This window comes from Ornithorhynchus anatinus, chromosome 12, assembly GCF_004115215.2.
Source record: "Ornithorhynchus anatinus isolate Pmale09 chromosome 12, mOrnAna1.pri.v4, whole genome shotgun sequence".
Taxonomy (NCBI): domain Eukaryota; kingdom Metazoa; phylum Chordata; class Mammalia; order Monotremata; family Ornithorhynchidae; genus Ornithorhynchus; species Ornithorhynchus anatinus.
Genome location: NC_041739.1, coordinates 50,831,234 through 50,858,394, shown reverse-complemented (window position 1 = coordinate 50,858,394; position 27,161 = coordinate 50,831,234). Strand labels below are relative to the sequence as shown.

The window sequence follows — 27,161 nt, the reverse complement described above, 5'->3', positions numbered from 1 at the left end:
GATCAGCGGATGATGGGAGTAGGGAATTAAGACTGGTAAAGTTCACCAGGGGAATGAAGATACCTTCTCTCATGACCTCCCTCCTTGGACTGAAATACAACCCAGGCCTGAACTCCTCTCTTAATTAGCAAGACCTAGTTTCCTTCCTGCGTTCTCCAAACTGCAAATTTGCCGATGATCTCCATAAGACTGCCAATACCTTGGAGCCTTCTGCTGAAAACTTCTTTTAATAATGATGTTAGGACCCATTGATCATTTACTTTGGAGAGGTCAACAAAACCTCTTTACACTGTGTGTTTAAGACATCAAAATAAATTAGAAGAAGATGGATCATGGGCTTATTGCTTTACATCCAAAGGAGAAAGACCCTCATTCAATCAGCTACAAATAAGCAAATAACCTGTGCACCTACAGAATTTCTTCAGTACTGGTGGAAGTAATTCCATTAAAAACATCATTTGTCTACTACAGAGAGCCCTTGGGCCTCGGGAGGAGAATGCTAATTCCGCACATAAATTAACACATATTCCCTCAGCGTGGTGGGGTAAGAAGTAGGTAAATGAGGAGGGCTCTTTGTTAAATAGCTCACTTTACTGGAGCAAAAATTCTGACATCTAACCCCATGAGAAGGGCCTATGTCATGAAAGTTACCTCCAGCTGGAATTTGGGGGTGTAGAGAATGTGAAAAGAAAACGGACTCTCCATAGACATCACTACCTCGAATACCATGGTCTCACACCACATTGCAAAAATTAATCAATGAGTTGTATTTATTGAGTGCTTACCATGTGTAGAGCATTGTACTAAGCTTTTGGAAGAGTAGATATAACAGTGTTGGCAGAGGTGGTTACTGCACACAGTGAGCTAAAGACTTGAACTATACCTAATGTACAAGAAATGGGTGACTATTAAGAATTCTGGGAAATAGGATGTTGTTGTCCGTGAATTCCTTTACAACGTAAGCTCGTGGTGGGCAGGGAAAGTGTCTGTTTATTGTTATACTGTACTCTCCCAAGCGCTTATTACAGAAGTTTGCACACAGTGAGTGCCCAATAAATTCAGTTGAATGAATGAACTAGGGTGCGAATTAATTTCAGCCTCCATGCACTGCTCCATTTTCTCCCTGTTCTTCATATGGATATGATTGAAGTTGCCATGGTTTAGAGAATTGTATGCATATTGTGGTAGGTGGGTTTCTGGCTGCCATAATTCAGAGTGACACTGTTAATGACATTACTGATAATGACGATATAAAACACCGTTCCATATAATCACTATCGATGGTATTTATTGAGCGCTTACTGGGTACAGAGAAATATACTAAGTGCTTGGGGGGAGTGTAATGCAGCAGAGTTGATAGATACATTTCTTGCCCACAGTGTATTTACAATCTAGAGGGAGAGAAAAACATTGACATAAATAAAAAAATTATAAAATATAATATAATATGTATACTCATAGATATGTATGTAACTACTGTGGGGTAGGGTGAATAACAAATGCTGAAGGTCACAGATTTAAGCGCATAGTTGACACAGAACAGAGAGGGTGACAGGGAAAATAGGTCATCTACCATTTGTATTACTCAACTTTTCACAGTTTCGTTACATTTATTTTTCTGTAAGAGAGTAACGTGAATTAATAGCGGCCATTTGAGAAGAGATACTGTCTTTAACATGGACCAATAAGTATTTTCTTGGCCTGCATATGGGTCTCTATATCCCAAATCAATCAATGAAACAATGAATCAGTCAATCAAAAATATTAAGAGTTTACTGTGTGCAGAGCACTGTACTAAGTCCTTGAGCGAGTACAGTAAAGCCAAGTTGGTAGACACATTCTCTGCCTACAACGAACTTACAGTCTAGAAGAATGGACTGAAATAAATTGCATTTGAGCCATACTTTTTTTTAAAGCCCCCCTAAAATCCACCTGGAATTCCACTATTGGTATTAGAGTTTGTTAAAACAGAGCTTCACCAGGATGCATAAACTGCTAGTTGAAAGTACAGTAGATTTTGTAACTGAAAAGAATTATGGCAATAATTAATGTTAGCTGGACTCCAGAACCAACATGTTAAATGACCCCAGCTTGGCAACAACCTAGAAAACTCCTTTTAGTCCAGGCAACACTTTTCTAAAATGGGAAACCATGTTAACTTTGTAAAACAGACAGTATTGATTGGCCGTGCTGCTCTACGCCAGTGGGGTGGAAGTTCTCTGTGGACAAAGACCACATTACTTCTTATTTTTATGACTTCCAGGCACTTGATACAGTGCATTACACCATATAAATACTACCACTACTATTCCTTGTGTCTGTGTATTGTTACATTGTACTCTTCCAAGTGCTTAGCACAGTGTTCTGCTCACAGTAAGTGCTCAATAAATATAATTGACTATTATTATACCCTCCATTAGACTGGAAGCTCCTTGAGGGATGGAATTGTGTCTACCAACTATATTGTTTTCTTCTCATGCATGCGCTCTGCACACAATAAGCCCTCATTCAATACCGTTGAGTAAGTAATGTGAGGAGGTGTAAGGATATAGCCATCTCATTAATTAATTAATTAATTCAATCAATCATTCATACTTAGTGAGGACTTACTGTCTACAGAGCACTGTACTAAATGCTTAGGAGAGTACAATATAACAATAAACAGACACTGTCCCTGCTCACGAGTGATGATTTCTAGCTGTGTTTTTCTAGGAGCTCTGACATTAAATCAATCAATCAATTGTAATTATTGAGTGCTTACTGTGTGCAGAGCACTGTACTAAAACCATAGGAGATTACTATATAACTAAGTTGGAAGACTTGTCCCCCTCTCACACAGATATTAGATGTGTCCATAGGGGCAAACAAGTATCTGAACATCTCTAGACACAAACCAGTCTCAGACAATGAAAAGAAATCTTTCATTTCCAGTACAAACAGCCTAAAGGGATTTCTTGCTTTTGAACCTCTCTTCTCACTGTAGGGGGCACAGGCTCTTTAATATCCTGAAAACTGATTATGCAATTGCAAGCAAAATTATGGTCATTCTTCCCCAAATATGAGCACTGTCTGGGGAAATGTGGATTTGTGCCATTCAGTGAAAGGCCAACTTGAGCCTCAATATGTTGCAAAGAAATATCCAGCTGTTGATTTCCAGATGAAGGAAGAGGATGAGATACAGCATATTTGAGGAAGGAATCAAATGTAATGAGTTGAGGACTTTAGCCTTCAAATGCTAACCTCTTTCTCCTAGGGGGAGCTGGATTGGGCAGAATAAAATATGTTTCCCTTTGCATTGGCAAAAACTAAATAACAAAACCAAGACTCCAGGGGAAGGGGGGGGAATTATGCGCTAATAATATTTTTTCTTCACTTGGTTGGGACCAGCTTGCTAAAGTGACTTGCCATCAGGATGTATTTATAGCACGATATAAAGCATATTAGTGACACACCTTTTAAATTCGAAAGCTCGAGCTAATATTACTGTCTGCATTCAAAGCAGAGCTCTGCCTAAAAGCCGGTCAATAAACATTTTAGTACCACTCTATTCCAGTGATCTGAATTCAATAATGTTACCTTTCCAGGAGCTGCAAAATGGAAAGAGAAAGAATGATTTATGAAGCTTGCACTATGCGTGGCCTGATAAGAAAGCTTTAACTGATACTTGCAGGATCCCCTTTAATGAAGTACAACTTGCCAGAAAAAGTTTAAGCAAATGAAGCTTCTGTCACATTATGTTAGAGTGAAAGAAATGACAGACACAGCTGAGCAGATGGAGAGTATTACCCAACTGCTCTGTCAGGGTACGTCGTCTAGGTAACTGAGCAAAGATGGAGCTGACGCATTAGTGTTATTATTATAAACAATTTCATAATACCAACACACATTTATGGAATTCATTCAAATTAAGCGAAGCCAGGCTTCTTTGTTTAAGACTCCACTTAGCTCCTTGGAGACCACATTTCTGACCCATCGGTTCCTTTCAACAAAACCTCCTATTTTCTGAACAAACTCCTATTTAGATAGTCTGTTAACCTTAAAACCCCCAGTGTTTTCCTTTTCAGTCATTTTTCAAAGCCCTGCTTGGATACTTTGTTGAAAATATTACTTCCAGAACTATGACTTAAATGAAGAAATTCCTGCCCTTCGGATCTCTTGTACCCTTATTTTGAAAGAAGGAGGCCTGAATAGAGGGTGTTGGGCAGCTTATGGAAGGGTTCTGTGTGTGACTCTCCAGGCGACAGTGGGGATTCGAGGAGGAGGAGCACTAATTTGGTATGAAAGGAGTAATGGTCTGCTGTGCAACCTTGGCAAGTCACTTAGCTTCTCCGTGCCTCAGTGACCTTACCTTTAAAATAATAATAATAATGTTGGTATTTGTTAAGCACTTACTACGTGCAGAGCACTGTTCTAAGCGCTGGGGGAGATACAAGGTAATCAGGTTGTCCCACGTGAGGCTCACAGTTAATCCCCATTTTACAGATGAGGGAACTGAGGCACAGAGAAGTGAAGTGACTTGCCCACAGTCACACAGCTGACAAGTGGCAGAGCCGGGAGTTGAACACATGACCTCTGACTCTGAAGCCCAGGCTCTTTCCACTGAGCCACGCTGCTTCCCTGCAATTAAGACTGTGAGCCCCAGGTAGAACAGGGTCCATTCCCAACCTGATTAGCTTGTAGCTTCTCCAGTGCTTAGTACAGTGCCTGGGACATAGTAAGTGCTTTAAAAATGCCATAAAAAAAGTTTGTCTTTCATTTTGACATTCCACAGTACAGTCGGTGGTCACCTCTCCTTCAGGAGGTCAGAGATGGAAGGAGAGATAAATCACTCTGGGGCTTCTGACATTACATGTGATCTGCAAATAGCGAACAGAGGGCTTTGGCGAAGTATTTTAATCTCTCAGGACAAGTCCTCCAAAGGTAGGTCTGATTTACAGCTCTGCGTTTCAGAAGATCCCTCTCAGGGTCACACCTGGAGAGATTCCAGCACTCTATCAGTCTCGACTGTGGGAGGGAGAGTCAAGCAGAGGCTATCTGTTCCATTTCTAGCTTGGGCAGTGGCTAGTGAGTGGAAAGCCATCTGCTACAAGTCAAAACTCACTGGTGCTGGGCAGCAGCATCATGGGACAGAGTCGAGGGTGGAGACTCAGGTTTACTGCACAGAAGGAGGTGATGGTAAACCACTTCCGTATTTTGACCAGGAAAACTCTATGGATCCACTACTAGAATGATTGCAGTTGGAGGTGAGGTGTTCTGGGAGTTATGTGTCCATGGCATTGCTATGGGTCAGACACGACTCTATGGCATAAGACAAGGCAAGACAAACTTCAGATGAACTCACTGTGAAAAGGCAGCTACTCCATTGTAACTTTCAGAAAAGAAGCTTCTAGGTTTGGAAGGTGAGGCTTATTAAGTCAATTAGCAAGTGATTTCAAAGGTCTAGTCTGGGCACAACCACTTACCTGGTCAGTGGATTTGCCAACACGGCTCCATGTCACGGCTCCATGAGAGCTGAACTTCAGCATGGCGAAGATTTCTCTCTGATCCTCCACCATGCCCTTGACTCACAGGGACCAACTTACTTCCTTGATTACGTTCATCAGCTTCAGCCTTTCCGAGTCAAATTTGGCAGTGTAGCCTATTGGAAAGAGCAAAGCAATGGAAGTCAGAACGTTCATTTTTTCATTTGATCCCATTTATTGAGCACTTAATGGGTGCAGAGCACTGTTTTGAGCACTTGGGAGACTACAATATAACAACAGACACTTGCCCTGCCCACAACAAGTTTGCACTCTAGAGTGGGAGACAGACAATATAAATAAATAAATTACAGATAAGTATATACATGTTGAGCGGATCCAGATTCTAATCAACCTCTGCCGTTAGACTGCTGCATCAACTTGGGCAAGTCACTTACTCTCTTTGTGCCTCAGTTTCCTCATCTATAAAATAGAATGAGGCCTGCTCTCATCATTATTATCAGCTCGTTGGGGCAAGGAATGTGTCTGCTTATTGTTATATCATACTCTCCTAAGAGATTAGCACAGTGCCTTGCACACAATGAGCCCTCAGTAAATATGATTAAATTGAAATAAATTGAATCAAGTGATTACTATGCAGAGAACACTGTTGTAAGAGGGTGGGAGGGTACAGTATAACAATGAAGGCCGCCATGTTCCCTGTCCACAGTGAGCTTACAGTCTACTGTCTCCCTTCCTTTAAAACTGTGAGCCCTACAAGGAACGGGGACTGTGTCTGAGCAGATGATCTTTTATCTACCCCAGTGCTTGAAACAGAGTAATAATGTAACAACTGTCATAACTACTTAATCAGCTGTTTTCATTAAATTTTCAAAGACTTCCTGCTTCTGGAACTTTTAATGCTATTACTCTCTTTTAAAGATATACTAACCTAACAAAAAACCATGTTTCATGATGATATGCTAATTCTTTATGATAGTAATTTATTTCATTAATAATAATAATAATGTTGGTATTTGTTAAGCGCTTACTATGTGCCGAGCACTGTTCTAAGCGCTGGGGTAGACATAGGGGAATCAGGTTGTCCCACGTGGGGCTCACAGTCTTAATCCCCATTTAACAGATGAGGGAACTGAGGCACAGAGAAGTTAAGTGACTTGCCCACAGTCACACAGCTGACAAGTGGCAGAGCTGGGATTTGAACTCATGAGCCCTGACTCCAAAGCCCGTGCTCTTTCCACTGAGCCACGCTGCTTTCATTCCATGCAAGTGGATGTCTAGTGGAAAGCAAAAAATCAAATTCTGGTCATTTAGACAAATTCTTCTATGGAATCTGAAGCTAGATTGAGGCTTTGTCTCTATGAATGGTTTATTTAAGACTGAAATTTAAATCTTGCAGAATGAACCAAGTTTTCTCTGTATGCATTATACTGATCGATCACATTACGCTTCTTGAAACATCTTAACCTGTGGGCAAATGGGCAAATATATATATATATATATAGAGAGAGAGAGAGAGAGAGAATTTTGATGGATGGCAAAATCCTCTAAGTTCACTGTGGAATTTTAATAGTGGTTCCAACAGGGCTCCTTTTCCATTCCTGAATTTATAAAGGGCAGAGCAAAGCTTTACCCAGAAAGCAGACATTCTATGAGCTTAAAAATTGGCAAAGGTTTGTTTTTTTCTGCTTTGGCCACACTCTGACTAAAAGAGATAATAAAATTTTGAATTTTTTTTGTATTCCCAGAGTTGGAGTTTTATTCCCATCCTAAAGAGTTGTTGAGCTCCCAGTGAAGGGAAATTAGTTTCTGCTTCACTTGCCTCAAACAATGAAATCCTTCATTTCTCAGACTCATTAGAATGAAATTTGGGCTTTATCTTTTAATAGTTCAAAATAAAATGTCCCAATTTTAATAAAAATAAGTTAGGATGAAAGCTAATTTTAACTAAGATGGGATTTCTTTTTCCTATTTTTTTAATGATAAGCTAAATCTTGAGATAATTTGTAAATTTTAGAAATGAATGCAATCTATATCGGCTGTTAAAGTACCCTTGGCTAGCAATAAAGTGAATGACAGACTTTGAATTTTGACTTCAAAAAAAAAAAAGCCCAGTGCCATTTTTCATCAAGTGTAATCAAACCAGTCTGAAAAATATTTTCTCCTTGTGATATCAATGCTGCAAGGAAATGACAATCATTATCACCTCAGTATTTATAGCTGGAGCTCTGGGAGTTTATGTTGCTTCTCCTAAAATAATCTGGTGAGAGGGAAATAACTGATCAGGCCTCTTTCTGATACGCGATGTTTCTTAGATAAAATGTTTCTTGATTTACTGAAATATAAAATGAATACTCTTCAAGTGTATTTTTACTAGTTTACATTCCATTCACAGATATGGCAATTTGCCTATTGTAATGGAGTGAAAATCTGACATTTATACTGTTTTACCCATCCTTACTGGCTGAGAAAACAGTAATTTGCATTGCCTTCAAATGATTCCCTTGAAACATTTGCACATTCCTAGTGGAGGAGTTATTTGGAGAATTACATCACATTACCACATCTTTCCTTAGGCCTGGTATTTTGTGCCTGCAGTAGATTTCTAGACAAAATAACTATCGTCGGGACGGAAACACAGAGAAACAAATCAAGCAATAAGGGAACTGGTGAAAGGGAAAGGAACTTGATAAGAATCCTCAGAATTTAAAATCATCAATGCTGTAGCATATCAAAAATGTTATCAATTTAGGATTCTGATTGGCCTGACTTTTTTTAAGGAGGCTTCCATTTTATAGGTAGTGGTTTCATGTCTCCACTTTTTTAATGGTACTTTTTTAAGTGCTTACAATGTTTCTGACACCGTGTTCAGTGCTGGGGTTGTTAGAAGCTAATCAGAGGTTATACGAAGTCCATATTACTAAGGTCACATCTCCTCCAAGAGACCTTCCCTGATTAAGCCCTTTTTTTCCTGGCTCACCGTCCCTTTTGTGTCGACTATGCACCTCAACCTGTGACCTTTGGACACTTGATATTCTCCCCACCCCATCCCCACAGAACATATGAATATATCTTTGAATTATTTATTATAAATTACTTATTTATGAATATTAATGCCTGTCTCCCCCTGTACCAAGCCCTGGGGTAGATACAAGGTAATCAGGTAGGACTCAGTCCCTGTCCCATGTGGGGCTCACAGTCTTAATCCCCATTTCACAGATGGGGTAACTGAGGCATAGAGAAGTGATGTGACTTGCCCAGGGTCATGCAGAAATCAAGTGGCAGAGCTGGGATGAGAACCCAGGTCTTTCTGACTCCCAGGCCTCTGCTCTGCTTCTCTAATTGGCAGTAGGGCGGTGTTGAGAGTTGGTGGGATCTATTTTGGGGAAGATGGGATCTGAAATCCCAGAGGAGGCCTGAGAGAGCTGACTTGGTGGGCTTTGGGGAGGAAAGCCATGGTGGCCAATGCGAAAGACATGTTCTGCGAATCCCAGTTTGACCTCTGCTGGGCTGTTAAGAGACCTTGGTCTCCTGAACTTCCTTAGACTAAGTTCCTCCCCAACAAGGAAGAGATACTGATTGGTCAGAATTTCCTGGGCATGGGCAGAAGTTCTAAAACCTAGCGAAAACCTAGAAAAAGAGCATGGCCAAGTGGATAGACCCCCAGCCTGGGAGTTAGAAGGACCTGGGTTCTAATCCTGGCTCTGCCACTTGTCTGCTGTGTGACTTTGGACAAGTCACTTCCCTTCTCTTTGCCTTGGTAACCTCTTCTGTAAACTGGGTATTAAGTCTGTGAGCCCAGTGTGGGACAGGGACTGTGTCCAACCCAATTAGCCTGTATCTACCTTAGTACAGTGTCTGGCACATAGTAAGTGCTTAAAAAATGCCATAAAACACACTTTTTCTCCACTAATATGGGGAAGGTTTTAGGTTGGAAGACTTTTAGAGAACCATTTGGTCGGATGGTAACAACATGGCCTAGTGAGAAGAGCACAGAACTGGGAATTAAACCACAGTAATTTGAAACCCAGCTTTGCCACAGGCCTCTCTTTGACCTTGGTCAAATCACCTGAACTTTTTGGACTTCAGTTTATGCATCCATAAAATGGGGCTAAGATCAATTCTGAGCCCCTAGTGGAACAGGGACTATGTTAACCCTGCTATAATTATTATTATTAATGTGTGTTAACACAACCCAGTTTAATTTTTCACCCTTAAATTACTTCATTCTCCTCACATAATTAATCCTCATTTATTCAAGCCCTGATTATCCAATTAGTGAATTACCCTGTCCTATCATGTCTTCCTGGCTGGTTTCCTTTCCATCATTCTGTTTCTGTGGCGGTCCTAACAGAGATCAAGCAGGTGAAATAGACAAAGAGAAAACTCAAATTGGCCCCTTTTGCTTCATTAACTAAGTTAAAGATTTCACCAGAGAGAAGCTTTGAACCTTGACCCTAAATAGGGTTTTGGATTTTCTACGGCACAATCCTGTCTACTATTAACACAGTAACTGAAGCTAGTTGGATGCTGAGAAGTGGATGAGAAGCAATGATGTTTAATAGAAAGCACATGGGCCTTTCTGGGAGTCAAGAGACCCGGCTCCTAATCCCATCTCTGGCACTTCCCTGCTGTTTGACCTTGGGCAAGTCACTTAACATCTTGGTGTCTCAGTTTTCTCATCTGAAAATGAGCTATTGTCCTTCTTCCTTAGATTGTGAGCTCCATGTGGAGCAGGGAATGTGTCAGATATAATTGTATTTTGTCTATCCACATATTCAATCTATCACTAAGTGTCGTCGGTTCAACCTCCACAAAATCACTAAAATCCATCCTTTTCTCTTTTTCCAAACTGCTACCTCCTTAATCCAAGCATTTATCCTAGCCTACCTTGATTACTACCTCAGCTTCCTTGCTGACCTTCTTGCCTTCTTTCACCACTCCAGTCCATGCTTCAATCTGCTGTCCAGATCATTTTTCTACAAAAATGCTCAGTCCACATTTCCCCATTCCTCAAGAACCTCCAGTGGGTAACCCATCTACCTCCACGTCTAACAGAAACTCCTTACTATCGGCTATAAGGCACTCAGTCACCTTGCCCTCTCCCACCTCACTTCCCTACTCTCCTTTTACAACCTAGCCAGCACACTTTTCTTCTCTATTTCCAGCCTATCCATTGTACCTCGATCTTCTCTATCTCACTGCTGACCTCTCATCTATGTCTTGCCTCTGTCCTGGAACGCCCTCCCTCTTCATATCCGAGGGCAATTACTCTCCTCCCCTGCAAAGCTTTATTGAAGGCACATCTCCTCCAAAAGGCCTTCCGTGAGTAAGCCTTCATTTCCTATTCTCCCAATCTTTTCTGTGTCATCTTGACTTGCTCCCTTTATTCACCCCCGCAACCCGGCCCACAGTACTTATAAAAATAACCGTAATTCATTTATTCATATTACTGTCTGGCTCCCCCTGGGAAGGGAATATGCCTGTTATATTGTTGTGTTGTACTCTCCCAAGTACTCAGTAGAGTGTTCTGTGCACAATAAGTGCTCAAAAATACAATTGATTGATTGATTGATTGATATCCAGTGCTTGGCATGGAATAAGTGCCAAACAAATACCATAATTAATATTACAATTACTGATCGGGCAGAAAGGTTCAAGGTGTGAAGGAAAGGAATCTGGCAGAACTAAGTTCAGAATATCCTATTATCTTCAGTCAGGATCATTAAACTCTATTGAATGCTCAATCAATCAATTTATGGCATTTATTGAGTGCTTTGCTGTATGCAGATCACTTTACTAAGCACGTATCTTCTGAAATGTTCCCAGTCATAGGGGGAAATATTTTGCTCCCAAAAGCTAAGGGGCAAGAAAATCAGAAGCCCTTCTCTGTTAGTGAAGCCCAAGAATCTGAGGAAATTATAACCCTTTTAAGATGAATGGAAAATCAGAAGTAGATAAAGGTTTTCAAAGTCCTGCAACTAAAGGATAAAGCTATTTCCGTACAAAATATGTGCTAGTCAGAGTCAGACTACCAGACTTCCATTATGACTCCAAGATTTTATTTACAACTGTCTCCCGAACAAGCATTTATGTATCTAGCTTCGATTTGTCATCCTTTATGATAAATATTTTACATTTAATATCCCAGCTCCATGAGCTCCATTTTTTTCCCTTTCAAACGCTGTTTTCAATGAATTTAGTGTAGATGACAAGGCTATGAGATTCATTGCCTGGGAGTCTGAAGCTCCAGCGTATCCTTGGAAACGGTGCTACACACAGAGTTGATTCTTTCCCCCCTCCATGATCCATCCTCAATCCTGGGCTACTTGCTGGGCGTTCTCTCTCCTGCTCTTCTCATGTGTGTGGGTGTCATATGGACTTGTTATCCCTGTAGGCTTTCCACCTGGGGCTATTCTTGCTAATTTTCATTATAAAAGCGGGCAGAGCTTTCAAGGGGGTGGGGCAAGTTTATTATTATTATTATTATTAATAATAATAATAATTTGTGTTAAGCACTTATTGTGCTGGGCACTGTATTATATGCTGAGGTGGATACAAGTACATCAGGTTGGACTCAGTACCTGCCCCACGTGGGGTCCACAGTCTTAGTCCCAATTTTTACAGATGAGGTAACTGAGGAACAGACAAATGAAGTGGCTTGTCCAAGGCCACACAGCAGAAGAGTGGCGGAGCTGGGATTAGAATCCATGATCCTCTGACTTCCAGGCCCATGCTCTATCCACTAAATCATGATGTTTGTGAGGAAGCAGGTAATCAGAAGCAAGAGGAAGGCAGTTGAATTATGTGGTGAAATTTCTGAGTTTCTCTCTTTAAATGGAGGATGCTTTAGTTTTTGGAGCTGTTTGTGAGAGTTTCCCTTTTTATCTTCATGGGACTAGTCAATCAATCAGTCAACTGTATTTATCATCAATCAATTGTATTTACTGAGCACTTACAGTGTGCAGAGCATTTATACTAAGCACTTGGGAGAGTACAATGGAAAAGAGTAGGTAGAGATGTTCCCTGCTCACAGCAAGCTTACGGTCTAGAGGACTGTGTGCTGAACACTGTACTAAGCGTTTACCTGATTACCTTGTACCTACCCCAGTGCTTAGAACAGTGCTTGGCACATAGTAAGCGCTTAACAAATACCACCATTATTATTATTATTACAAGGTAATCAGCTTGTCCCACTGGAGGCTCTCAGTTTTAATACCCATTTTACAGATGAGGTAATTGAGGCACAGAGAAGTTAAGCGATTTGCCCAAAGTCACACAGCAGACAAGTGGTGGAGACAGGATTAGAACTCATGTCCTCTAATTCTCAAGCCTGTGGTCTTTCCATGAGTTGAAAGACATGTCCCTGACTTCAAGGAACTTATAGCCTGGTGGAGAAGTTTACAGTGTAGGGAAGGAGCTTATAATCTAATGGATAAGTAGCGATAAAATACAATAAATATAACTAATACTAACTTCATTTACCCGATCAAGTAGCAGAGGGAATATGTCCCAAATAATAAAAGACAATTAATTTAAACAATTAAATATGGAAACAACTCGATGGCATAAGAGAAGAGAAATATCACCTTTCTTTTAAGAATCAGTCTTTGGTTTGAAGATGATGTTGCAGTCAGTGAAAGAGTATCCCTGAGTGTGAAGGCCACTGAGAGAGAATCTCCTGCATGCTTGTACACTTTCTCCGCATGAACCAAGGAGCGACCCTTGTCGGTGAGCATTAGCCAAACTCTAGTACGAAAGAGAAAGATGTATCTCATCATTGGCAGGACTTGCACTTGAGTAGTTTATGAAAAAAGAAAAAGAAAAATAATAATATTGTTAAGCACTTATTAAGTATCAAGCACTGTTCTAAGCAACTGGGGAAGATACAAGGCAAGATACAAGATACAGGCCCCTGTCCCACATGGGGCTTCCAGTCTTAATCCCCATTTTACAGGTGTGGTAACTGAGGCACAGACAAGTTAAGTGGCTCACCCAAGGTCACACAACAGAGTGGCAGACCCTGACTCCCAGGCTCTTTCCACTAGGCCATGATCCTTCACAAGATGGTGATGGTTGGCCCTGCACCATCCACAATCTCCTTTCCCAGAGGCACATGTTGCAAGACAACTGGGAAGGAAAATCAATCGGTTAAGCAGTTACCATGTGTCAAGCACTTTTCTAAGAACTGGGGTAGATACAAGTTAATCAGGTTGGACAAAGTCCCTGTCCCACATGGGGCTCACAACCCAAATAGGAGAAAGAATTGAACCCCCATTCTTCAGTTGAGGAAACAGAGGCATGGAGAAGTTAAGTGACTTGCCCAAAGTCACACAGCAATGAAGTGGTGGAACCTGGATTAGAACCCAGGTCTTTCAGCTCCCAGGCTTGTGCTTTATCCTCAAGGCCATGATAATTCCCGTTCATTAAGCACTTGCTGTGTGCAGAACATTGTAATAAGCACTCAGTAGAGTACCACGCAATAGAGTTGGTAGACACAATCCCTACCCTCAAGGAGTTTACAGTTTAGTGACTACTTGTTGCAATTGAGATCTGTGGCATCTTCCCCTATGATCCTACCTAAATATTTCTGTGGCTAAAATAAGTCCTCAGTAAACATATATTGAATACACTTTGCTACTCTCTTCGCCTGTGATTTCAATCCACTTGGGCAGATGTTGAAGGAAATTTCTCCACTTTTGTACAATTGGGAATGGCCAAAGCAGTTTGGGGCTTTTAATAAAACAGACAGCTTCTGTATTCATTTATCACAATAGCCTTTTTCTCAAGCTGACTAGAGGCAGTCAAAATTTTAAACTGATGCAGAAAGACAGGGATGGAAATGGCGTTGACCGGGTTTGATGAAACCGGGGAAAAAAATGAAAGATGGATGCAGACAAAGGAAAGCTTTCTTCCTTTTTATTCCTAATGTTTGCCCTCTACTTCTCCCATTCTCCCTGAGATTTGCTACACTTTTGTCCTACTTTTATACTGTATAGAGAACTGCTCTCCCTTGCACACAGCTTGACTTCTCCAGTAAAGCTTCAGATGATGAACAATGTTCCAGTTTGTTCCAAAAAAGAGTAATGTTCAAAGTCAGGGTGCTTTGAAAGATTCAATTAAGGTCCTTTGCAGAATTAATTCCTCAGTTTGATCATCTTGCATCTTGATGGAAGGGACGAAAAATTTATTTTAAAAATACATCCACTCAAATGACTAAGCGTACCAATAAATTAGTCACCCCTTTAAAAGCAGAGAGGTCAAATATATTCCAAAGCACCTGCAAATGTTTTAGAGGAGTGAGACTTTGTGAAATGAACTGTGCTGGATCCCCTCATTCCAAATCCCTATTTTGTGTGTGATCATTTTAAATTTCCAATTTCACCTGAATCAAAATACATGAAACAGGAGGTTAGCAAAATAGAAACGTAAGTTTAGGCAGTTTAATGTAAGAACTTTTTATCTACCACAAAGAATTCCAACAGAGTTACAGAGCTAATTCCTCCATTCAGGAAACAAATAATGGAACCAATCTCAACACAGTGCTTATTCAACCCAATTTGTGTTCTTTTTTAAATCAGATATTTGTTAATAGTATTTTATGTGCCAGACACTGAACTAAGCACTGGGGTAAACACAAGCTCATTCATTCAGTCAGTCACATTTATTGAGCGCTTACTGTGTGCAGGGCACTATACTAAGCACTTGGAAAGGACAATTCAGCAATAAAGAGAAACAATCCCTGCCCACACTGGGCTTACAGTCTGATCAGGTTGGACACAGTCCCTGTCCCACATGGGGATCAAATGTCTTCATTCCCATTTTGCAGATGAGATAAGTGAAACAAAGAGAAGTTAAGTGACTTGCCCAAATTAATACAGCTAGTATTAGAAGCCGGGTCCTTCTGACTCCCAGGCCTATGCTCTATCCACTAAGCCACACTACTTTTCAAAGCATTCAAGGCAATTAAAGGGCCCTGTTCTGGCCCTGTTCTCTGTAAGGTACTTGCTAGTGATGTCTAGTAAATAGCTATGGGCATGATTATTTGTCTCCATGATGCACAGGTGGCTGGATTCTGGGCATCTCCTTATTTCTCAGAAGAATTACCCACTCTCCCTCCTCTCTTGTGATGCTGCTCGTAGAAGAAGCAGCAAGGCCTAGTGGGAAGAGCACAGGCCTGGAAGTCAGAGGACCTGGGTTCTAATCCCTGCTCCACCCCTTGTCTGCTGTGTGACCTTGGGCAAATTACTTAACTTCTTGGTGCCTCTGTTACCTCATCTGTAAAATGAGGATTATGACTGTCAGCCCCATGTGGGAGAGGTACTGTGTCCAACCTGATTAACTTGTATCTACTCCAGCGTTTAGTAGGGTGCCTTGCATACAGTGCTTAACAAATACCATTAAAAAAAATAAAATAGGAGAACCAAGGCCAGGTGATGTACATTAGAATCTGTTCCTATCTCAAGGAATGCCAAGGATCAGCCTTCTCAGAAGTTGCCAGAGGGGTGGGATAGGAATAATAATAATGATAATAATCACTGTGTTATTTGTAAGGTGCTTCTAGTGTGCCAAGATCTGTACTAAGTGCTGGGGTAGATACAAGATAATCAGGTCCCAAGTGGGGCTCACAGTTTAAAGGAGAGGGAGAGCAGGGATTGAATCCCCATTTTGCTCATGAGGAACCTAAGGTACACAGAAGTTGAGTGACTTGCCCTAAGTCACACAGCAGGAATTTAGGGGAGCTGGGATTACAAACCAGGTCTTCTCACTCCTAGGCCTGGGCTCATTCCACAAGGCAACACTGCTTCCCTATAAGCCTAGGAAGATATGAAACTCTTCCTATCTCAAGGAGTGCCAAGGATCAGCCTTCTCGGAAGTTGCCAGAAGGAGGGTAGGGATATGGAAAATATCGTAGACCCAGAAAAATGATAATAATTGTGGTATTTAAGTGCTTACTATGTGGGAGGCAGCAGGGCCTAGTGATAGACCATTGGCCTGAAAGTCATAAGGACCTGGGTTCTGATTTCAGCTCTGCCACATCTGCTGTGTGACCTTGGGGAAGTCACTTAACTTCTCTGGGCTGCGGTTCCCTCATCTGTAAAAAGGGGATTAAAATGGGGATGTAACCTGATTAGCTCGCATCTACCTCAGTATTTAGAACAGTGCCTGGCACAGAATAAGCACTTAGCAAGTACCCTAATTATTATTATTATTATGTGTCAAGCACTATGCTAGGCATTGAGGTAAGGACAATGCCATCAGATCAGACACAATTTCTGTCCTACGTGGGGTTCACAATCTTAAGGGGAGGAAAAACAGGTACTATCCCTCTTTTCTGTTCATATTTTCGGTGAGACATGGTCTTCCACTCTGTGTCTGTGTCTGGTTGATTTTACACACTTGGTTTTCTGCCCGCATCACATCATTATGCCTGTGGGATATTCCCAGTACACATCAAACCCCTGATAAAATGTGACTGCAATTCATTTTCCTGAAAATGAATGGTCAGGAGATGTTTCCTCTCAGAGTATGGGAGAGTACAACAGAGTTGACAGACATGTTCCCTTCCCACAAAGAACCATGCCTTCTTTCGATAGAGATGGATTCTAATTCTGGCTCTGCCACTTGTCTGCTATGTGACCTTGGGGTAATCACTTCACTTATCTGGGCCTCAGTTACTTCATCTGTAAAATGGGGATTGAGATTATTGTGAGCCCCATTTGGGTCAGGGACTGTGACTACCCCAATTTACTTGTATCCAGCCCAGTGCTTAGTAGAGTGCCTGGGACATAATAAGTGCTTAACAAATAAATTATTTATTATGTGGACCCCATATGGAACAGGAACTAGGCCCAGTCTCATAACCTGTAAATCAACCATCATCAATAACAACTCTTGATTGATTGATTGATGGATTAGCCCAGAATTTAACACATGATTAATGCTTAATAAATGCCATTATCAACAAATTGGGAAAACTTAGATCTTGCAATTAAATTGGAAGTGCTAAATTGTCGAGATTGTAGTGTGTATCAGATCAGCATAGACAAAGCCTTTGGTTGGAACAATTATGCTTTTAAAATATTCGCCCATTAGCATTTAAATGTTTTAAATTAATAATCTTATTATTGGATCATATTTCCGTTGCTCCTCGATCATGTGAGCTAATGAAGAGTGTTAACTGGACTTCATGCATTTTTATTACTTATATTCATATCATTTCAGTCAGCTCTTTGGATTTGGGGAATGAGTTAATTCACTTTCCATTATTTCCTGTGGGAAACTCTTACTTTGTTTAGTGCTCTTTTGCTAAACTCTGTCTTTATAGAATCAATTAAGAGCGCTAAATGGGGTTTTTTGATATTTTCCTCTCCCTCCCCGGTGGTAGCCTTGGTTTACTTTTTGATCTTTGACCTTCAGGTCAGACACCCTTCACGCCTCTGGTCAAGAGTGATGGGCTCATTCCTCTGTCCTATCTCAGACTGTTCCTTCAGAGCTTGTTGGGAATTTTGACCAGAAATTAGTGGTTGCTTCACCAACTCTGAAAACCATCTCTGACACAAAACAGTGATAATAATAATATTTTTTTTAGCAGTTACTCTATGGCAGACACCCTGACTACTGAATACAGTGCTCTGCACACAGTTAGCACTCTATAAACATGATTGAATACTGAGTAGATATAAGATAAGCAGATGAAGCACTTTCCCTGTCCCACACGGAACTCACAGTCTAAGGGGAAGGGAGAACAGGGATTGAATCCCCATTTTACAGATGAGGAAACTGAGGTGCAGAGAAATTAGGCAGGTTGTCCAAGGTCACAGTGAAGACAAGAGGCAGAACTGGGATAAGAATCCAGGTCCTCTGACGTTCAATCCTCTGCTCTTTCCTCTAGACAGCTCATCGTGCACAGGGAATGTGTCTACCTATTCTGCAATATTGCACTCTTCCAAACACTTAGTTCAGTGCTCTGCACATGGTAAGTGCTCAATAAATATGACTGATGGATAGATTGATAGGCCACCAGCAGAGATTGTAGCATGGTGTAGTGGATAGAAGACGGGCGTGGGAGTCAGAAGGTCATGGGTTCTAATCCAGCCTCCATCACTTGTCTGCTGTGTGACCTTGGCAAAGTCACTTCACTTCTCTGGGCCTCAGTTACCTACTCTGTAAAAATTGGGGATTAATAGTGAGTCCAATGTTGGACAGGGACTGGGTCCGAACTGGTTAACTTGTAACTACCCCAGGGCTTAGAACAGTGCAGGGCACACAGGAAGTGCTTAACAAGTACCATTATTATTATTATTATTGTGGCTACCCACCTTATTGAGTTGTATTTCCCCAAGCGCTTAGTAAAATGCTCTGCACATAATAAACACCACTGATGATGGATGACTCTCATCCTTGTCAGTGTGGAGTAGGAAAAGAACGACATTCTTCCGAATGTTGAGAAGTCTCTTTCCAATCCTCCACCTGTGCATTTCTCGGACGGATGTCTTTCCTTCTAGCTTTAATTTACAAAACTCTGACATACAAATCTCCAATGATCGCTTCAGACCCCATGATGATCAGGCACCTGTCTGTTAGACACAATCCAGATCCGAGAAATCTCTTGATGATGTATTTTACTGCCTATCTTCTCAGCGGTTCGAAAGCCATCCACCCGTGCAAATCACCATCTTGACCTTGGGATTCAGATGTTGTTTAGAGCAGTACTGGGATAGCAAATTCATTCCTATTTCATTCATTCTCTTGGTTACAATAAACTCCCTAGGGCTATTTTTTATTATTAAATGCCAATGTTATACTTTTGACTCTATTGAATTTAATTAGAGGGAAACTTTTACTTCAGTATTGCAGTTTGTTCCATGGAAAATGAACTAAAGACTCAAACAATATTTTGCTAAATCAGCTTTCTGGGTTGTTTATTTTTAAGGCATGCTTATTTATTAATAACCCTCCTGCATTAGTTTATTGAAGGAGCCAAAGGAAAGAATGATACTGTGGATATAGGAGCTTACATATAACTTCTCCAGGTTTCTTTTGCACAAGCAACAGGAAATATAAGAACAGAATCCAGCAGTGTAAATATTAATGAACTACTGAAACATGAAATTAGTAGCCTGGAAGAGTCCACTGAAACACTGAAATTAAACTGACCTGTTAATTTAATGCATAGGAGACTGAATATTATTAAAACTCTTTAAAACCTTTTCCAACTGCTATTCGACTGTTTGAAGAATCAATCACCCTCACTACAGATTGCCCTTATACCTATAAGTTTGACGGAAGAGTTTGAGCCACAGATTGTAAATTCGCACTAGACTGTAAGCTCCTTGTCTATGAGCTCTACTATACTTTGCCAAGCATTTAGTACAGTGCTCAGCACACAGAAAACATTCATTCAATAATGTCGATAGATTGGGAGGGGTTCTGTTAGTCAAATGGACACCATACAGTGGCTCAATGAGTGGCCAAAAGAGGGCCTCCTTATGAGAAGTAGCCTGGCCTAGCGGATAGAGCACAGGCCTAGGAGTCAGAAAGACCTGGGTTCTAATACCAACTCTGCCAATTGCTTTCTGTGTAAACTTGGTTAAGTCACTTTACTTCTTTGGGCCTCAGTTACCTCATCTGTAAAATAGGGATTAGGACCGCAAGTCCCATGGGAGACAGGAACTGTGTCCGACCTGACTTGCTCGTATCCTACCCAGTGCTTAGTACAGTGCCTGGAACATAGTAAGCACTTAAAAAAAATACCATTATTATTATTTGGCTGGACTAGAGTAGTAATGATGGTCTCTAGGAGAGAGGAGGAAGTTAGAGGAGTTAATATGTAGAAAAGGGGGCCAAATTCTGGATAACCATCGACTGCTCTCCCAGGATGTTTTAATAAAAGAATTGATGAAAATTCTAACCTGACACATCAACATAAGAATGATTGGGAAAATCTTCAGGAATTCCAACAGTGTAGCTACGATGAATTATTATGGTCATTAATGAAAAATTCTTACCATAGACCTCTCCCCTTGGAATGTAGCAAGGGGAGAGAGAGTTAGAGAAAGAGCTATCTTTTGTTATGGGCTGGGAATGTCCCTACCAACTCTGTTGGATTGTACTACCCCAAACTCATAGCATAGTGCTCTGCAGACGGTAAATGTTCAATAAATATCATTGCTTTTTTCACTGGTATCTGTTAAGCGCTTACTTTGTGCCACTTATTATGTAAGAGCTTAACAAATATCATCTCATTTCTTCAGGTAATCAGAGCAGTCTTTCTATCACTCCTTTATTTATCATAAAGTCTATAAAGCACCTATGTTCACCTGCCTCCCAATAAGCATCTTGTTCACCAATTTATAGGGACCGATTCTCAGACCTTCAGGATGAAAGTTTTCATTATAACATTTGCACTCGTGATGCAATGAACTAGAGATACAAAGAGATACAAAGAATGCCAATCTCCTTGGTCCAACACTGAGATGCCTTGTAAAACAATCTTCTGAGCAATAGCTGATTAAAAAAGGGAAACAGGAAGTCAAATTTGCATCCACTTTTTCTTCTCTCTTACAACCAGGAGATTCTTGAAAACGTTTACATTTGAAATTGCTTCAAAACACAAGGTCACCAAAAATCTTTTTAGTGAAAATAAGAACAAATGGCAAAAAAGTCAATGAAATTAAATCAAATTCAAGTATTAGCATACTAATATTAAATTCTATAATAACAACCAGTCTTTTCTGGCAGAGATATGATACTTGTAGTGTATAATTGCATTTTCTACATTGTCTAGGCCTTCTATATTATAGAAAAGAGTGCGTCATTTAGGAAGCTGAATATTTTTCAACAGTAATGACCTAACAAAGCTAACCACTGATTCTGAAAGCAATCTCCATCAGTGGATGATCTATTTAACAGAATCTATTGTCTGAACTCCCAGGATTTGATCTGGAGGTATTTGCCTAACTGTTGAAAAATGCAAATATCCATTCGTTCATTCATTCATTCAATCGTATTTATTGAACATTTACCATGTGCAGAGCACTTCAGAGAGTACAATATAATGGAGTTGGTTTCCTGCCCACAGTGAGTTTACAGTCTAGAGGAGGAGTCTATTTCATATTACAAGGTTTCTCTGGTGGAAAATTACTATTCTGTCCACCAGGAAACTTACCCAACTCAATAGCCTACAAGTGCTATTGAATGTCTTCAGGAAAGTCATTTAGTCTTGAAATCTAGTAATGTAAGCCCACTAGACTGTAAGCTCCTGTGGACAGGGAATATTTGTATCAACTCTGTTATACTGTATATCCTGAGCACTTAGTACAGTGCTCTGTGCTCAATAAATACAATTAAATAAAGTTAAATGAAGTAAAAATTATTGGTTGATTGATTCATGTGAATTTACACTGCCTCTGTATTGATCTAGCTGTGTATTAATCAACTGGTAAAGAACAACTGTAGCAAAACATACTTTCCCTGCTCTCATAGTAGTTTACAATTTAATTGGGGAGACAGGTAAAAATGATTTACAAATAGTGAAAGCAGGAGGAAAAATTTATAGCAAGATGTAGACCCAAGATTTCCAGATGAAATAGCTGAATAAATGTGTGTATAAATGGATGGGTAATTAAAGAAAAGTACACAAATAAAAGCGGGTGTGTGCTTGAATATGTGCTAGTCGGGGGCGGGGGGGGCGGTATGGTCGATGCAGTCGGGTTGGTGTGAATTAATCAGAGAAGGTTTCCTGGAGGAGGTGGGTTTTAGGAACTCTTTGCAAATAGGGACAACTGGATTTAGTACTCTGTTGGATATTGTACACTACCAAGTGCTTACTATAGTGCTTTGCACACAGGAAGTGCTCAATAAATGCAACTAAATGAATGAATGACTGGCAACCCCATTACAGAATGAGGGCTGCAACATGGAGTGAGAAGCCTGAAGAAAATTAAATTATGGTCCTTCCATCAGCACTAGAGAAATCTTATATCTAATGAGAGAGAGAGAGAGAGAGAGAGAGAGAGAGAGAGAGAATGAGAGAGAGCGAGAGATGCCTGAAGGAAACTAATTTAGGGTCCTTCCATCAGCACTTGAGAAATCCTATACCTAATTAATAATAATAATGATGACGGTATTTGTGAAGTGCTTACTTTGTGCCCAGCACTGTTCTAAGTGCTGGAGTTGATACAAGGTAATCAGGTTGTCCCACATGGGGCTCACAGTCTTAATCCACATTTTATTATTATTATTATTAATAATAATAATAATAATGTTGGTATTTGTTAAGTGCTTACTATGTGCTGAGAACTGTTCTAAGTGCTGGGGTAATCACTGGTAATCTAAGTAATCTAATTAGGGTAATTAGCACTTAGGGTAATTAGGGTAAGTAATTAGCACTTAGGGTAATCTAAGTGCTGGGGTAAATACAGGGTAATCAGGTTGTCCTACGTGAGGATCACAGTCTTAATCCCCATTTTACAGATGAGGTAACAGACACCGAGAAGTTAAGTGACTTGCCCAAAGTCACACAGCTGACAGGTAGTAGAGCCAGGATTAGAACCCATGATCTCTGACTCCTAAACCCATGCTCTTTCCACTGAGCCACACTGCTTCTACAGTAAGAGAGGGAGAGGGGAAAAAAAGAAAGAGAATGAGAGAGAGAATGAGAGAAAGGGATAATGATAAAGAGGTAGAGAAAAATGAGAGAGAGAACGTGAGGGAGAATGAGAAAGAATGAGAGAGAGGATTAGAGTAAGAAAGAAAACGAGAGAGTAAAACAGAGGAAATGAGAGAGACAGTAAAAGAAGAAGAGAGAGAGAGAGAGGAAGGAGAAAGCATCCCTTCCCAGTCCCAGCTGGTGATAAAGGTGAAAATGAGTTAAAGGATAAAACAAGAAAAATCGATCCTGGCATTTATCAGTACTGTGGCTGGTTGGGAACAGATGGTTGAGCAGGAGTCAAGTAACAGAAGATGAACTATTCTCCATCTGCCAGAACCCCCAGGACAGTTAGAGGTTTGGAGGTATGTTAGAGTCACCGTGATTCTTTCATTACGGAGCCATCGATGAAACAGCGGGACACTCGAGGCTGCTTTGTGGATGGGGTTGCTGACTAGTGAGGAAAGCAGAGTGAGAGACATGACAGTGCTTTCGTGTGATGCTGAAACACATCACATGAGAGACCTAGGGTGGAGACTAATAATAATTATGGCATTTGTCAAGTGCTTACTATGTGCCAGGCACTGTACAAAATGCTGGGGTGGCTACAAACAAATTGGGTTGGACACAGTCACTGTCCCATGTGTGGCTCACAGTCTCAATCCCCATTTTACAGGTTAAGTCACTGAGGCCCAGAGAAGTGAAGTGACTCGCTCAAGGTCACACAGCAGACAGGTGGCAGAACCGGGATTTGACCCCAAGGCCTTCTGACTTCCAGGGCCGTGCTCTATCCACTAAGCCATGCTGCTTCCCTGGAGAAGCCAGAGATGGAGATAATGTTCTCCAGAAAATCCAACAGTAACAGTAATAGTAGAAGGTAATAATAGCAGGAATGGAATCTATTGAGCAGCTACTGAGTGAAGGCTCATCTCCTCCAAGAGGCCTTCCCTGACTAAACCCTCCTTTCCTCTTCTTCCACTCCCTTCTGAGTCACCCTGACTTGCTCCATTTATTCATTCCCTCTCCCAGTCCCACAACACTTATGTACATGTCTGTAATTTATTTATTTATATTAATGTCTGTCTCCCTGTCTAGATCGTAAGCTCACTGTGGGCTTCCCAAGCGCTTAGTACAGTGCTCTGCACACAGTAAGCACTCAATAAATACGACTGAATGAATGAAATGCACTGTACTAGGTGCTTGCGATGTACAATGGAAGCACAAGACATCCTTGCCCCTAAAGAACTTGGAAGCTTCTCTTTGCATAAAATTGAACCTTTAGAAGGGACCACCTATTTTATTCTGCTTGCTCCAAATCAGCATTTTATTGGGAAGAAATAGTTAAACACGAGTTGGAATTCCCAACATATCTCCTTTCAGCAAGCTTTCAATGTAGCTCTTGCTACAAAAGAATACAGATTTGTTTCTTGTTACTCCACATAATTAGGGCATAATTAGAAACTAATGGCTTTGCTAAAGTATTTAATGATGAATAAAAGTTAATTCTGTCTATAGTCTATGAAAGAATATTTCTATACTATGAGAGATATTCTCATTTTCATAGTTGAATGAATAATCTAGTGTAAAGGATCATTTAAGGAATGCCATGTAAGTCAGTGAATAATGTAATTATTGCTCTGGGCTGCTCATCTATCCATTTTTCTGAATCTTTTCTTGCTTGCATTTCTTCTGTTGAGCAAAGCACATTTCTGGACTAGAAATAATTGCCAACACCTTTACTCCTAGGAAGGGAAACTGTTTCCTGATGTTGGAATAAAATACTTATTAAACTCATTTAACAACTCCTTAATGGGGAGCCAGGTTTTATTGGCCTTTTCAATCCATTTTGGCTTATAACAATTTGGCTAATATACAAGCAAGATCACCCAAAATAAATTAAAATATGCATATAAGCAGACAACATATATATGCTGAATAAGGGAGCGAGAAATACACTATTCTGAGTGTCTGACATATTTTGTCTTACGCACACAAAGCTTTCAGAGAAGTCAAATGTGTGGAATATTCACATTCTTAATTAGATTTAAATGATTTTATTATGGATAGTTTTTGAACTACATTGGGATGTTAATATTAGGGCTGCTTCCATGATTCCTATGAAAGTCATAACCTTCTATTTTATTTTAGGATTTTAATAGCTATCATTTCTATAGCAGTGAAAATATCTACCTGCTCTGTTACATTGTGGGAAACAGCATGGCCTAGTGGAAAGAGTATGGGGCTGGGAGTCAGAGGACCTGGGTCTTAATACTAGTCTGCTGTGTGACCTAGGGCAAGTTGTTTAACTTCTCTGTGCCTCAGTTTCCTCCTTTGTAAAATGAGGATTAAAACCGTGAGCCCCATCTGAGACAGAGACTGTGTAGAAACTGGTTACCTTGTATCTACCCCAGTACTTAAAACAGTGCTTGGCATAAGTGCTCAATAAATATTATTTAATGAATATAGCAAGAGCTTTACAAATACCATTATTATTACTATTATGCTCTCCTAAGAGCTTAGTAGAGTGTACTGTACACAGTAAGGGCTCAATAAATACCACTGATAAATACCAGTGTTTTCACTGTAAGCTCATTGTGGACAGGGAAAATGCCTATTATACGGTTATATTTTACTCTCCCAAGAGCATTTAGTACAGTGCTCTTCACACATAAGTGTCAATAAATATGATTGACTGACTGAATTGATATCATGCAACAAGGCAGAGTCATAAACAATGAGGTGAGCTCGACCTCGCTAAATCAGTTCTTATCCCATGCTATTTCTCCTAGGTGTGTCATATGAGGCGAATGGATGATAGAGCAAGGGTTTAGTACAGTGCTCTGAATGTAGTAAGCACTCAATAAATACCATCGATTGATTGATAGCTGGATCCCTGAGCAGTTGTTTTAGTGGTGAGCTGAAATAGATAACCACCAAACTGGGTGGGTAGAGGATCTGCTTCAAAAGACAGAGAAGCAAGATGAGGGAAAGCAGTGGTTACTGAGAAACAGCAGAAGAAAATGGATCAGATTGGGGTGGAACACTTAGAAATGGGGTGAATACTTTGGGGTGGAGACTTCATGAAGATCTTAATAATAACAACTGTGGTATTTGTTAAGCATTCTTACTCTGTGCCAACCACTGTAGTAAGCTCTGGGGTAAATATAAGATAATTAAGTTGGACATGGTCCCTGTCCCTCGAGGGGCTTTGCAGTCATAGCCCCCATTTTATAGATGAGGTAACTGAGGCCCACTGAAGTGGAGTGATTTGCCCAAGGTCACACAGCAGAAAAGTGGTGTTGGAGAAGCAAAAACAGCACCAGGAACTGTGGGTTAATAAATGCAAGAGCAAAGCAGGAAGCATCTTGACTTGCACTTAATGTGGACTTTTTCTCTTCCACAAACTGGAACAATTGCAAATACAATCAGTAACAGCAGATTTTGCTTGTTGCTGTCTCCGTCTTGGTCATATTCTCTGCCTGTCGCCTCACTCTCTATCTCTATGTTTATAGGAATTTTAAATGGCCCCACACCAGATACTTAAGATACTGTCTTCATTCTGTACCCCTCAAAAAAAGGCCAGAAAAGAAGATATGGAAAAATTTTAGACACAAAATGATAATTATGCTATTTTTAATTGATGGGTTTATTTTAAACACTGTTAAAATAGGTAGAAATGGGTTATTTTTAATGATGCCATTATAAAATAAAATAATTAGACCTTGGAAAATAAATCAAATTTCAATGTTTAAAAAACTAAAAGACCAAAGACTTCATAGCTTTGTGTTTTGGTTGATTCCAAGTTCATCAAAGTGAGCAAGTTTGTAGGGGTACAATTGAGAAGCAGCATGTCCTAGTGGTTAGAAACCAGACCTGGAACTCAGAGGAACTGGGTTCTAATTCTGATTCCTTGGGAAAGTCACTTCACCTCTCTGAGACTCAGTTACATGATCTGTAAAATAAGGATTAAGACTGTGAGCTCTATCTGCGACAGGGACTGTGTCCAAACAGATTATCCTTGTACCTAC

General features: G+C 40.4%; 1 non-coding gene across 1 annotated transcript; it reads left to right on the top strand.

Annotated features, from left to right (window-relative positions):
• Positions 1–4,954: 4,954 nt before the first annotated feature.
• LOC114815833 lies at positions 4,955–5,091 on the top strand. The gene has a single exon (XR_003763634.1). It is a non-coding gene; the product is annotated as a small nucleolar RNA SNORA7 (small nucleolar RNA).
• The last annotated feature ends 22,070 nt before the right edge of the window (positions 5,092–27,161 follow it).